The sequence below is a fragment of the Pogona vitticeps genome, chromosome 3, assembly GCF_051106095.1.
Source record: "Pogona vitticeps strain Pit_001003342236 chromosome 3, PviZW2.1, whole genome shotgun sequence".
Classification (NCBI taxonomy): Eukaryota; Metazoa; Chordata; class Lepidosauria; order Squamata; family Agamidae; genus Pogona; species Pogona vitticeps.
Genome location: NC_135785.1, coordinates 181239552 through 181254503, shown reverse-complemented (window position 1 = coordinate 181254503; position 14952 = coordinate 181239552). Strand labels below are relative to the sequence as shown.

Here is a 14952-nt window from a genome sequence, read left to right as displayed (position 1 = left end):
AAAGACGAACTGTCAACCTAATTAAAAAAATGTTTCCTGGGAAGAATGCCTTTGCAGGCCGTATAAATTTTAAAATAACATAAAATCAGTAGCTGATGAATTGTAAAGTATCAGAAGAAGAGTGGAGAAACACTAATTTCTGTACTATACCGTTCCCTCTTCTGAAGCCAAAATCCCATTGGCAGTCTCATAAGTTTTGTATAGCATGCCATGGCTGATTACTGCTAATTGGTGAGATGTTGAGGTAGAGAAGCAGAAAATGTTGCAAGTATACTCAGGTGTCCCAAAGCAATGGCATGCAGCTGGCTAATCCTTCACTTCTAGAAACATTGCACTGTACCATCTTCAGTTACACACATTGATTGGCAGTGGCATTCAAAGGATTTAGATTTTGGCTGACCTACCTGGAGATGCCGGAAATAGAACTTGGTAACTTTGGCACATTAATTAGTGGGACTTGAAAGATCCAGGTTCTAGGCCCCATCAAACTCACTGGGGGACTTAATTAGGACAGTCTTTATTCCTTAGCCTGACTTAGCTAGCAGGGCTCCTATGAAGGTAAAATTGGGAGAGGGAGAGCTATACACATTGCCTTGAGCACACTGGAGGGAAGGAAGGATATAAATGTAGCTGCTGCTGCTCTTGCTGACAATACATGGAAATGTATTCTCAAAGTCTTTCACGGCTGGGATCTGATGGCTGTTGTGGGTTTTTCAGGCTCTTTGGCCGTGTTCTGAAGGTTGTTCTTCCTGACGTTTCGCCAGTCTCTGTGGCCGGCATCTTCAGAGGACAGGAGTAGGAACTCTAACTCTAATAGAGCATGGACAGAGTTGCTACTCCTGTCCCCTGAAGACGCCAGCCACAGAGACTGGTGAAACGTCAGGAAGAACAACCTTTAGAACACGGCCAAAGAGCCCGAAAAACCCACAACAACCAATATATGGAAAATATATGCTCTACTAGGAAGCTATAACCCTTGCTCAAAGGACCTTGACATATCAGTGGACTATTAAACTTTTATTCTTTAGCAGTATGAGGGAGATGGTGTGGCGATTCCTAGCTTTGAATTGTCCCAATGAGAATAAGGGGAGATGCTTTGGATGGAGTGGTTACTGAAATACATTGTTGTTTTGTTGTTGTTTAGTTGTTAAGTCGTGTCCGACTCTTCGTGACCCCATGGACCAGAGCACACCAGGCCCTCCTGTCTTCCACTGCCTCCCAGAGTTTGGTCAAATTCATGTTGGACACTGTCCAACCATGTCATCCTCTGTTGTCCCCTTCTCCTCTTGCCTTCACACTTTCCCAACATCAGGTTCTTTTCCAGGGAGTCTTCTCTTCTCATGAGATGGCCAAAGTGTTGAAGCTTTAGGATCTGTCCTTCCAGTGAGCACTCAGGGATGATTTCTTTCAAAATAGATTGATTTGTTCTCTTTGCAGTCCAGGGGACTCTCAAGAGTCTCCTCCAGCACCACAATTCAAAATCATCAATTCTTTGGAGGTCAACCTTCTTTATGGTCCAGCTCTCACTTCCATACATCACTACTGGAAACCATAGCTTTGACAATGCGGACCTTTGTCGGCAAGGCGATGTCTGCTTTTTAAGATGCTGTCTAGGTTTGTCATCACTTTCCTCCCAAGAAGCAGGCGTATTTTAATTTCATGGCTGCTGTTGCCATCTGCAGTGATCATGGAGCCCAGGTAAAATCTGTCACTGCCTCCATATTTTCCCCTTCTATTTGCCAGGAGGTGATGGGGCCAGTTACTGAGATACAGTACTGGCAATTATATTGGTGTATGTTAGCATTCACATTAATGCCATAGAGTAATATGGCAGGAGGACATACAGCTAAGGGATCTGACACCTGAGGATGTTTGTTTCCAGTTCTGAGGAACTGGAAGGATGGCTAAAGGTGCTTTCCTTCCAGTCTGGGTGCCCAGGTGTGCCCTAATGGTATGGGCTTGTGGGATCTATTACTTAAGTTAAAATGTCTGGGCAAGTGTGCAAATGGTGTTGAACTTTCTTGGCAAACACTCTTCCATCTGAGAATTTCTACTTTGTGCAGATACTGTTTGAGAAATGGAACAGAAACCTCAAAGGTTTATACAGGTCCCCCTTGTAGTTGACTAGTAGTTACGTTCAGCATGTGTACAATCTGTCACTTACTGTACCTTAATTATCAAAGATAATTAAGCTTCTCTTGACATTATAAGAAGCAAGTCAAGTCATTGATATATAGTAGGTGCACCATTTCAAAGTATAGCTACAAAGATTCAATGCATCATAAAATTTAGATTTGAACTTTCAGACTAGAAATATTCAGGTAAAGGTAAAGGTAAAGGTTCCCTTTGACAATTTTTTTGTCCAGTCGTGTCCAACTCTAGGGGGCGGCGCTCATCCCGCTCTTCAAGCCATAGAGCCAGCATTTGTCCGAAGACAATCTTTCCGTGGTCACATGGCCAGTGTGATTTAGACACGGAACGCTGTTTACCTTCCCACCAAGGTGGTCCCTATTTATCTACTCGCATTTGCATGCTTTCGAACCACTAGGTTGGCGGGAGCTGGGACAGGCGACGGGTGCTCATTCCGTCGTGTGGATTCGAACTTACAACTGCTGGTCTAGAGCAACCTTCAGAACACGGCCAAAGAGCCCAAAAAACCCACAACAACCATTAGATCCTGGCCGTGAAAGTCTTCGCAAATACATAGAAATATTCCATTGAATTGCACTCATTAAAATCCTTATTAGTTAGCTTTGGAACATCTAATACATCTTTATTTTCCACTACATTTTCCTTATTTTTTTTAAAAAAAATCTTCTGACAAAAGGAAACTGAAGATGGTGAACAAAATCCAATGTACTCACATTTTAAAAAACGTTTCAGTATTTATTTCCTGAGCAGGGTTAAGGTGCTGCTGGGTCCTAGAAAAACCCAAATCTCTGCCTTCCCAGGGGGGGCTATATAAACCTTTGAGGTTTCTGTTCCATTTTAGCATTGTGTTTGTTTACTTTCAATAACGTAAGAACTTTAAAACTTTCTAAGTTTAAAATATTTTTACAGCACAAGAAAATATCTGTACTTAAATAAATAAGCAAATTAAAAATTGATTTAAAACAAAATATTGCTTGAAAAGTAGCTGCTTGGCTAAAATACCGCTTACTTGCCTGCATGGCTACATCACATGATATCTACTCCTAATAATACTAATCATTTGCCAACAAGCCATTTCTGATTTATGGTGACCCTTTTCAAGCCAGAGAAGACTCAGAAGTGGTTTACTATTCCCTTCTTCTGGGGGCACCCTGGGACTGTGTAGCTTGTCATACAGGCTGCCTCTACTCCTAGGAGGCAGAGTGGAAAACCAAACTCCCACCCTCTGGCTCCACAGCCAGATACCTAAACCCTTGAACTGTCCAGCCTATTCTGATACCTAGTAGGGAAGGCGAATCCAATAGGTTATACTTTGAAGTGTCATAAGCTCCAAATTGTATTAATAGAAATTATTTTTGCATCTTGTTATGGAAAAAGCAATTACTGGGTAGCACAATGGGTCCAACTTCTGAAAACACCCGTAGAGTTTGAAGTTATAAAGTCCACAAACAGCTCTAACATTTCATCAGCTGTTTACTAGTTCTGGCTCCAAATGTCTTGTACATAAATGTCTAACATGTAACATTCTGACAGTAAGTTTGCACTACAAGCTAGACACACATATTTCCATTCTGAACTGATTCATGTCCAGACCATACAATCTAAGTTAAAATTTCCATTTTGACAAAGCAGTTTCTGTGTTGATTCAACTTCTGCTTTTGTTTTGAATTGGTAGCTTCAGTGTCTTTCACACAGAGAGAACCGATAAGTCAGTAAAGTACTTTGTACATCTAGCTTGCTATAAATATGAAATAAGACAAATCTGTTTTAAGTAGAATTAAGTAGATGTATTCCAACTTCATTTTTTACTGCATTTCCATCAAATTTGAAAATCTGGGGATGTTTTTTCTAGAAAAACTATATAGTTGTAAGAATAAAAAGATCTAGGTCAGAGCTTGAGAGGCTGGGCTTGGCAGATAGATAGATTTACTGCAGCTCCTCCTGCCTGTGAAGATCTCAGTCTTCATTCTTTCACTATTGACTGTATAGCTGCTAAAGAAATGAGGGGAAATACCATGTTTCCCCGAAAATAAGACAGGGTTTTATATTAATTTTTGCTCCAAAAATGCATTAGGGCTTATTTTCAGGGGATGTTTTGTTTTATATTCATGTCATCTTCTGGTTGCTGCACAATGGTGGAGGGCGGGGTTTTACTTAACTAGGGCTTATTTTTGGGGGAGGGTTTATATTATAAGCATCCTGAAAAATCATACTAGGGTATATGACTGAAAGCTATCTCAGACAAGCATTGGCTTTCTCCTTTCTGCTTAACTGGGGTTGGCACCCAAACCTGTTGTTTAAAACCAACTTTTATTCTTTTCAAAAGGCCATTGGTCTCTAAAAATCCTTACAAAATCCACTTCTCTGCCGGAGCTTATCTGATGGACCTTCCCTCCTTCCTGAGTGGTGATTGAAAGCTTCTGACCAGCGGTTTTCACCACAGACACCACCTGAAAGTGGAAACAGCTAAATTCTGCTGCCACTACAAAGGAACTCTGAAAATAAGCCATGCTTTTAGGATGATCAAAAATGCTCCATTTGGAAGAACTCTGAATCATTCCCTCAGAAGAAAAAAGTTTTTCTTCCTAAACTTCAAAATGAACTCTTTTTTAAAAAAAGGAATTTGGAAATTATTTGGCAGAGTGGGCTGGGGGATTTTGAGAGCTGTAGATCTCAGAATACCCAATGTGATGTAGTGGATAGAGTGACAGACTAGTATTCCACAGACCTGCATTTGATTCCTTGCTCATCTGTGGAAGCTCACCGGCCATGTGGAACTGATAAAAACATTCCTCAAATATCTCATGTACCTTGAAAGCTCTATTAGGGTTGCTATAGGTCAGTTCCAACTTGAGGGCACAGAGCAACAACAACAACAGATCCAGAAGTAACCTCTCCATATTCTGCTCAGATGATATTTATGGTCTTTGCCCAAAAGGATTGCATAGGTAGCCAGGACTGCGACAAGACAGAAGAATAAAGAGCAGAAACTCAACTGAGCCTGTGTATATGTGTTAATGAGCAGACAGTCTTTTCCTTCCTAAAACCTTTGTCTTTTCCAAATTAGGAGACCAACTGAGATTTCAGCTATTTGATCACCATCCGCAGCTTCAAAGAATCACTCCCTGTTCAGTTCTGTCATTAGAAAATCATTAACAGTAAACAAACATTTTTTAAAAATTGCACATACATAAACCTGCCTTATACTGAGTCAGTTCTGGTTCTTGGAAAAGTTACTTTTTAGACAACAGCATCCAGCATGACCAAATTCCTGCTCTTAAAATGCCCTTCCCTGATCTTCCACCACAGCTATAGATACTATAGCTGGTTTGGAAAAATGGAGAAAAATATGTAATAGTGTGTGACTCTAGAATCAGTCTGTTATGCAATAGGAAAAGAACTTCTCTTTGTGAGGTAACTAAGTAATTAAAAAATAGCTCTGGGAATTGATTGACATTGCTTACACATCTGTATTATTGATGGTTGCAGGAGAATGTTCTAGAGAAAAATTCGGGGTGCCTAGGTTGGTAGAAAATTCCCGGATTATTTTCAGTGGTAGCATCTAAACAACAAGAGTAATTGTAAAACACTTCTCCATCTGAAAAAATAGGTCAGCATTGGTCTGGTTGCGAGTGCCAAGGGCTGACATAAGTGTGTCCCAGTTGCTGACAGAATTTGCAGCTTGGTGCAAAGAAATATAATTAAATGGAAGAAAAACACAGGATTTTTCTTTCTTTCTTTCTTTCTTTCTTTCTTTCTTTCTTTCTTTCTTTCTTTCTTTCTTTCTTTCTTTCTAATTTATTTATTTGTTTGTTTGTTTGTTTGTTTGATTGATTGATTGATTTGATTTATACCCACCCATCTGGCCTTCCAATATAATATAAACAATAAAATAATATATAAATCATACTATAACAAATACAATACAAAGATAGAATAGAAAATAAATAAAGGGAGAATAAAAAGAAAAATCAGATATTAGCTGGAGGGAAGGCCATGTACAGCCATGTTTCTAATTGACTTTTAAAAGTGCCCAGAGTGGGGGCCTCACAAATCTCAGGAGGGAAATTGTTCCAGAGGCAAGGAGCCACTGCCAAGAAGGCCCGGTTTCGTGTCTTTTCCTTCTGGGCCTCTCTTGGTGTCCGGCTCCTCAGCCTCACCTCCTGGCTTGCATAGGTGATCTGGGTAGATCTTGGTGGGAGCAGGCGTTCCGCCAAATATCGAGGTCCTAAACCGTTTAGGGCCTTATAAGTAAGCATTAAAGCAGAAACGACTGGGCAGCCAGTGCAGCATGGCCAGAGTAGGAGAAATATGCTGGTATTCTCTCACTCCACTGAGGAGTCTGGCTGCTACATTCTGCACCACCTGAAGTTTCCTCATCAGCCTCAAAGGCAGCCCCACGTAGAGCGCATTACTGTGGTCTAATTTTGAGATTACGAGGGCATGCACCCAAGGTAGTGAGTGCCCCCGTGTTGAGATAGGGCCACAGCCATGCAATCCGTCATAAGTGGAAAAAGGCGGCGCGGACTACTGACACCACCTTCTTTCTTTCTTTCTTTCTTTCTTTCTTTCTTTCTTTCTTTCTTTCTTTATTTCTTTATTTATTTATTTATTTATTTATTTATTTATTTATTTATTTATTTATTTTATTGGCCACTGGAACAATTAATACTCTGATTTTCTTGGTCCAGATCAATTTAACACTTCCAAAACTGTTGCAAAATGAATTAGGGATGATGTACATTTTAAAGCAAATTAGTTAATGTTTGGGGAAGGAAAGACATGTGAGAAAAAGGGAAATAATCAGAATGGGAGGCCAGACCCAGGATTTGTTAATATGTGGCAGCACAGCAGGAGGAAACAACTTTGCCTTTCAAAATAAAATACAGTAATGTAAAATTCAGTGGAAGCAAAGTTCATGTTAAAATCTGCAGTAATATGCCTCTGCCCTTCCCATGCTCTAGAGCAGTGGTCCCCAACTTTGGGCCTCCAGATGTTCTTGGACTTCAACTCCCAGAAATCCTGGCCAGCGGCGGTGATGGTGAAGGCTTCTGGGAGTTGTAGTCCAAGAACATATGGAGGCCCAAGATTGGGGACCACTGCTCTAGAGACTGTAAAGTGTGTGTGGGGATAGACATCGATTTGTCTGCCCTTCTCTCCTTCACAGGGTGCTATGTGTGAAAACAAAGTGGTATATTCACAATATGCAAGGATTTCATGGCCTCAAAAGTGAAATGTGAGCTGGCACTCAGAACAAGTCAGACTATAAATCAATATAAAACTCTTGACTCCTATACTCCCTATTTGGTTTGGAACCATTTTAACATTCCACCTCTGCAGAAGCTGCTAGGCTACAGAGTGTTTTTCAGTGTTATCAAGGGAAACGTTAATTAATGGTTAACTTTCACCAGCCGTATTGCTGTGCTTTCTTTACTGGTTTGTATGGAATGGCAGAGAGGTCAATGATCACTCAGGGTTGTGTGTGGCAATCCCACCCTTTTCAGAAAAGAGTAAGCCACTCTGAGAAGTTAAGTTCCTAGAGATTTCCAAATTGCAATGCGTCAAAGTTGTTCTTAGCCTAGATTAATGATAAAACTGTTCACTGAAATTGAAGGGCAATTGATATGCGTTCAGATAACTAAAAAAGAACAGGAAAAATGTGGAAAGACTTTGGTGAAGTTGCATTTTTTTAACTACACCTCTGTGAATACTCCAGGCATCATGGTCAGTGTAGTCAAAAGCAGGGGTTCTGTCAACCTCTGATCTAGAGTGACTATAGTTATAAAGCAGATTAGCTAGAATCCCATGGTGTGCTTCCACCCATGGAAGCATCTTCCATGAGCAAAGTTGGGAGGGGTCAAACATCCTTCCCCCTGCAATCCTAGGGGACCTTAGGCACATAAGAGAGGGGACTGAGAAAATTTCTGAGGTCAGTTTCCCACATGATGGGAAGAATGCCCCTTACAAGTGTAATGTTGTTTTCTTTTTCACCGTTACATTTTCACAGCTCATTTGTAGCATCTGAGTGCTATTCAATGTGTCCCTTTTCTTTAATCATACAATGATTAAATGATTGCCTTTCAAAGAGCAATGGCAATATCCCCCATACTCACTGAAATTTTATCTAACTTTCTTGTGGGGGAGGAGGGCCAGCTTCAGCATTAAGCAGAGTGAGGCAGCCACCTTGAGCTTTGGCTTTAGGGTGTCTTGAAAAGATAGGTATGCTAGTGATTACAATAAATCTTTGTTCCATTTTCACTGTAAAGGACAAGCAAAAACACTTCATGGGCCAAAATACTGAAAGATAGCCAGCTTTGGCTACTATGTATTCCAGTTTGGGGGATAGGTGTGAGTGACTGTGTCATATGGTGTTCAGGCAGTTAAATGATTTGGGGGCAGCCCTAGGTTGGAAAGGCACCTTCAATCTTGGCAAAATGCCTGCATGTTGACAGGGACATGAAGAAGGGCTTCCTTAGCAATTGTACTAAAGTTTTCTTTCAAGGAGAGCCTTTTACATCGCTTTCTGTTGACCTTCTGTCAACAGGTTTAGGCCTTCTTGTTTAGAGATGACTTGTTTTTCACCCTGACACTGTTTAACTGGATTCTGTTTTTAATTCATTCCACTATGCATATTTATGTACTGACTATTTCCATTCGTATCTCCTTTACTGAAATCTTGTTGCAGAGTTACTCAAATGGCATAACGTCTGGAAATGAAGAATTAAGAAACCTCTGTAGACATTATCTGTTGCATATTAAGTCAGACCATTGTGCTGCAATTAGAGATTTCTTAACTTATGGCAGTATGCATCTAAAAGTTATACTGTTTGCAAAACCCTACAACAGGATTTCAACAATTAGTTTTCTGAACTATAACACCCGGAACTGCTAGCCAGTATGGCCATAGAAAGGTTTACTGTTATAAATAGAGCACCCACTTAAATCTGCCTGATACCCTGTACATAGGTAAGTGAGAGTTAGTCACACTGAATGCAATAGATTTATTTCTCATAGATATACAGTATATGGAATTATGTGGCGTGGTCTTGAGAGTATTAGAGTGTGACTAAATGATGAAATACTGCTGGATTTGCTCCATTTATTAAATGGGTGAATTGGAAATGTTTTTTTTAACTAACTGCATGGCCCAAAGGCTGAATCAAATCAGTCCAGCTCTTTTTTGCTTCCAAAGCAGCTTTTTTTCCTCTGCCACTGGGGGGCTTCTATCTTTTTCAGGCAAATCAATTCAAACAGACTTTTCCCCTATGTGGATAGTTATGATACATTCTGGTAAAGACAGGGGGTAGATGTAGGTGATTTTCCATGATGTTGGGGCATGATGTTCAGGACAATGGGGAGGGATATGAAAAAGCAAGACACTGTGATTATGGTTTGCTGTGAAACTGCTTTCTCATTTAAAGCTTCAAACTACTGCATTTCTGAAAAACCTTTCTATAAAATGATTGACTACTGCAACATCCTCTATTTGGGGCTTCCCTTGAGGTTGACCCATAGACTACAGCTTGTCCAGAATGCAGTGGCCAAGCTCATGGCAGGTGTGAACAGATTTGATCACATATCCATTGTCCTGGCTCACCCACACTGATTCCTGGTTGCATCCTGGATCAAGTTCAAGAGTTCACTTACAAAGCTCTTCATATTTTGGGTTCATGTTACTTGTTGGAGTACCTCTCCTCAATATCATCTGTTTGCACAACCAAATCCTCTCAAGCTATGATCCTTCAAGTGGTCATGCCAAAGGAAACCAGAAAATCTCCAACAAGAAGCCAGGCCTTCTCAGTAGTGGCACCAATTCTTTGGAACCATCTCCCAATAGAGCTACACCTAGCTTCCTTCCTCCTGAATTTTAAGAGGTTGCTAAGATTCATCTCTTCCAACAAGCCTTTGGTGGCAGCCTATTTTGAACTTGCTCACCTTGCATAGCTGCTCCATCTCACTGCATAATCTGGGTTTAACGCCTTGTCTATTTTAGCTTGCTATCTTTTGGTTTCATTATGTTTGACTGTGGCATTATGCCCCTTTGTTTTGTTTTTCATGTATGCTGCCCAGAATTGTGCAGTGCACTAATGGGGCAGTATATAAATGTTAGAAATAAATAAATCAAATAAATAAAAAATTAAAATGGAAAAGTAATTCAGTCTCAGAATAGAGAACATCAGAAGTCTGAGCAGCAATTTTGCAAACTCAGAATGATTCCATACAGAATCACCCCTTCCCATCACCCATCTATTGCTCGTTTCCCTTACTTTCAGGTAACACATTCAAGAATTACCTCATCTCTGGTTACATATGGAAATAAGGAAGGCTGTGGGCTGAAATATGACTCACATTGCATCCAGTATGAACTGTGAACTCCCGAGTCAATCCACAGCTCCTGTGTGAGTCCTAATTGTGATTTCAAATGTATTACAGGCTGGAAATCAAATCACAGCAAAGTGTAGTCACACCCTTAGGTTGTGAGATGGGATTCTACTTCACACTGAACCGTGAGACTCACTACTTGGGTTTGGATGAGTCCCTCTCATTTTCTCTCTCTCTTGCTGCCTGACATACCATTATGGCATAATTGAAAAGATAAAATCGGTAGGAGGAAAACTATGTACACTGCTTTTAGGTCTTCAAGGAAAATGCAGCATGGTAAATATAATTGAAAAATAAATGGCTGGTCTTGTTTTTATTGTATAGTATTGTGTTAGAGCATGGCTGTATTTAAAGTCATTTTGTATTTGCTGTTAATCACACAATTTCTATAGTTGAGGTCCACCTTAAAACCAGTACCCACACATCCACATGCCAAGAGTATAATCCATTTGAAAAAGTTGGCAGTTTCATGGAAATTGAACAGTAGTAGATGAGTCTGTTCTAATTCCATTTTATAATTACCCAAATGCCTAGACTCTAAAGAAAGTAATGATTTCACATGGCTGAAAGCCTACATCCAAAAATATCCTCATACAAAGAAAAGCTATAAATAAACACTACGTAATGAAACCAGCAGAGGATATTCAGAATGATAAAACATGTCCCTTTGCTTGCAGAGCAGTTTGAATGTATTTTGCATTCTCTTGTGTTATCTGGATATATCTCAGCAGTCTACCTTCCAAATTACCAGGGTGTAAAGGTACAGCTGATTAAAAGAAGCCAATGTTTTTCTGCAGAGGGGCATAGATCAGCAAGTTTGCTTGAATCAGCTCAAACTTCTCAGATGTAAGCAAGTGCACCATTCTGCTGATTATGGGGGTTCAACATATTCTGCTGAACTTAGCTTTTTTAAAATTTCACTGCAGCATCACCTTTCTGTCCTCAGATGATAAAGGCTCTATGGCCATTGCCACATTGACTTTAAATACTGAGCAATGATTTCTCAGTATCCAGAAGCTTGGTGTTGTCATTCCATGCTGTATCTTTCTAAGTCAAAGCTACCATGTAATATAAAATAGATCCACAAATTAAAGCTAGCATGGAAACCATCTGAAGATGCCAGAAGACTCCCTGTTTGTTTGATTTTGTTACACACGCTGGGACAGACTGACATGACAGTCTTTTTGAAAAGTTGTCCTGTCTTGTATTCTCCTGTATTTAAAGACTATTTGGCCTTAGCATATAGATCTCAGAGCATTCCCTTAGCACATATATATTCATGTATTGGTTACACATATGTGTTTCCTCAAGTGACCTCATGGCTGTTTGTCACTCCACTTTATCCTCACAGCAAGCTATGAGGTGGGTCAAGCTGAAGGCAACTGAACCACCTTCTCCCAAAAGAATATGTATAATTTTTATGGAGGAATTTGTCCAGGAAAGTTCTTTTCCCATGGAACTATTAAATGTTTTATCAATGGGACTTAGAGACTCAAATGTTGGGAATACAGGATAAGCCAAATGTCTTCAGGGTACTTTACTTGTAATGGTCTGAACTACTTTTCAGCACTATATTAATCACCATAAACACTGGAGACATACCTTTGGATTCAGTGGTTGCCTTCTCTTCACAGAAAGGGACAGGAAAGGTTCCAACGAGCCCAATTGAGACAGAAAGTTCATTTCATGCACTTATCCTCCCACCACCCCTTTCTGACCCCCTTTCTCCTCTGCAGAACTAGAACAGCCATTGAAATAGCTTGAGAAATGGTGCTGTATTCTCCAAGGGGGAAAAGGGAATTGTTAAGTATTGCCTTAACCTCTTTCTCAATGAAACCTAAGCAATTTCTCTGAACCAAAGAAGAATGTTGAATTTCTATTCTTCATCACTCAAATCCAAAGTATAACTACTTGGGAACACAGCTTAATGTGAGATTGTATTTTTCAAGTCAAGAAACAAGTGGAAGGTCAGATTGCCTCCTTTAATGCAAAGGTTCTCGAAATGTCATCCTTGGCCTGCAAGACTGGCTTCCATGATGTTTGACTTGAGTCATGGAACTCGGTGGCAACGTGGACTTAAGTCACAGAGGTGACTTGACTTAGACTTGACTCATTCTTTTTTTCAATGACTCAGACTCGACTCCTGACTTGGAACCCACCCCTCCCTTTTTTTCAGGGAAAATGCTTGTTTTTAATATGAACTTGGTACCAAAGACTAGGATTTAGGACTGAGACTCAAAGACGTACCAACATCCTTGTTGCATTCAGGGGGGCAGGGGGCACATGAACAAAAAGAATTAGCCACTTCAGTTTGTTTCATCATTTTGAAAACTGCCTTAATGAAAACACTTTTTAATATTGGATTACATTATAGACGTATCATTTCATTCTAAATAAGTCTAGGATAGATAAGGAGCATTGTTGCCATGCTAAAACATCTAGAAAAATATCCCACTGGTAGGGATTTAAAAACACTTGCCATAATGATTATGACTCACATCTGATTTTGTTTACATCAGGTTATGGTGAATTTTAAGGTAAAAATTTAGTCTGTTTAAGTATTTTATATATAAATAAAATAAGTATTTTAAATATAAATAAAATATAAATAAACAAATACTTGTTATATATATACATATACACACACATACATATACATATATATTCATTCCAGATTGGCTACTATAATATAATCCATTTCCAATGCAATGAAATAAACTGTATGCCAAATTTTTGTATAGGTGTTTATATGTGTTTTTGTGGACATGGAGTTCATAATTTTCATGAGAAATACCAATTGTTTTGTTGTCTTAAATGAGAAAAAATAGTCATAAATATCAGTATTTTTCACAGAAAGATTCAAATGCAAAATCTAAAAGCTTTTAGAAAGAATTGCTATACCACATTTTAAATACATGACTGTGGATCATGAGTCTAAACACAAAAGATTAAATTGCTGCTTGAGAAGTTTCTGATATATTTATATGGAATAATTGAGAGGTAAAAATCTTGGTTTACAACAATGTGTTAGAAGCTGGCTTGGTTGTTATAAGTAGCAGATGTCTTGTGAGGCTTTATTGATTTTTCTTTTTCTTTCTTTCTTTCTTTCTTTCTTTCTTTCTTTCTTTCTTTCTTTCTTTCTTTCTTTCTTTCTTTCTTTCTTTCTTTCTTTCTTTCTTGTTGTTGTTGTTGGTAAAATTAGATCTATCCTCTATTATCTTCCCATGAGAATGGTTAAAAGAGGAGGAAATTATTTAATGATGCACTTTTGTACTAGACTGACATCCTGACTACTAATTCTGAATATACTTGTTTTGTTCTTATTACCAGTTTCGGTATGAAAGATGCAATAGCCATTATTCAAATTATAAGATTTATACTGTAGATCTTTAAATTACAAATTATACTTATTACAAACATAATATATTGTTAGATGTGATTTCAGATAATTAGGTGGGCATACACACAGAGAGAGTGAGCAGTATAACTTTTATTATGTATTCATCCAATAAAAAAACACTTGTGTATTGGCTCGCTTGCCAAAAAGAATAAGTGTCATGCAATGCAGTTCATAATTATTTCTATATTTTAGTACATAAACGAATTTATATGTAACCTGATCAGAGCTTAACACATCCTAAAGGTTCAGCTTCTGAGACATGCCCTGAAAATGGAAGACATTAGGCAAGAAAAATGAGCCAAATTAAATGTCATGTTAGATGTGTGGCTGTGTATTTCTGGTTCTTTTGATATGTATACTCAAGGGACCCAGATTGGGGCCTGAATGTATAGGAGCTCAAAGTTAAATTCAGGGTTAGTGCTATCCTAGAATAAACCCAGTTAAATCAAGAGGTCTTATTCATAACTAAGTTGTCTAATTTAATGAGTCTGCCCTAGGTAGCGGCAAAGTTGGGTTTACCTTTTCCACCAGTGGCTGAATCTGGGAACCCAAGGTTAGGAACCACTGATCTACATAATGTTGTTTGCTGCAAAAGGAAACTGCTCTTGATACCATTTAATAGAGTTGCATTTAATGTGCAGTGTGGAAGTCTGGTTCTTAGCAGAGTTTCTACTAGATTTAGTTTGAGTTCATTCATTATATGTTAATGCTTGGCAAACCCTTTTCAAAATTCCATTTGGTTACTTAACTCTGGGTTAAAAGCAAATATATACCACAAAACAGAACAAAAACAGAATGCAAATGCTAGTGGCAACGGTCAGGATTTCCTCCTTTTTAAAAAATAAGCATATAAAAATGGATATTATAATCAACTACTGTACAAAGACCGTGACTTTCCGTAAACAGAATGAAGTTAAGTGAGAGTACTCCTATGAGGCAAATTATGGACAGACAACTCTACAGCTGTGACAAAAGACTAAAGGAAAAGAGCAATTTCCATTTATCTTAATACATTCCCA

The 14952-nt window shown here is 38.9% G+C and overlaps 1 protein-coding gene across 2 annotated transcripts in view; it reads right to left on the bottom strand.

Annotated features, from left to right (window-relative positions):
* The window catches only part of TBL1X (transducin beta like 1 X-linked), a 195542-nt gene extending 180590 nt beyond the window's left edge, over positions 1-14952 (bottom strand). For both annotated transcript variants that reach the window (XM_072994387.2, XM_078390371.1), the window contains exon 1: positions 1-14952. This exon is cut by the window's left edge and continues 16250 nt beyond it. The gene's annotated coding sequence lies outside the window, so the exon portion shown is untranslated.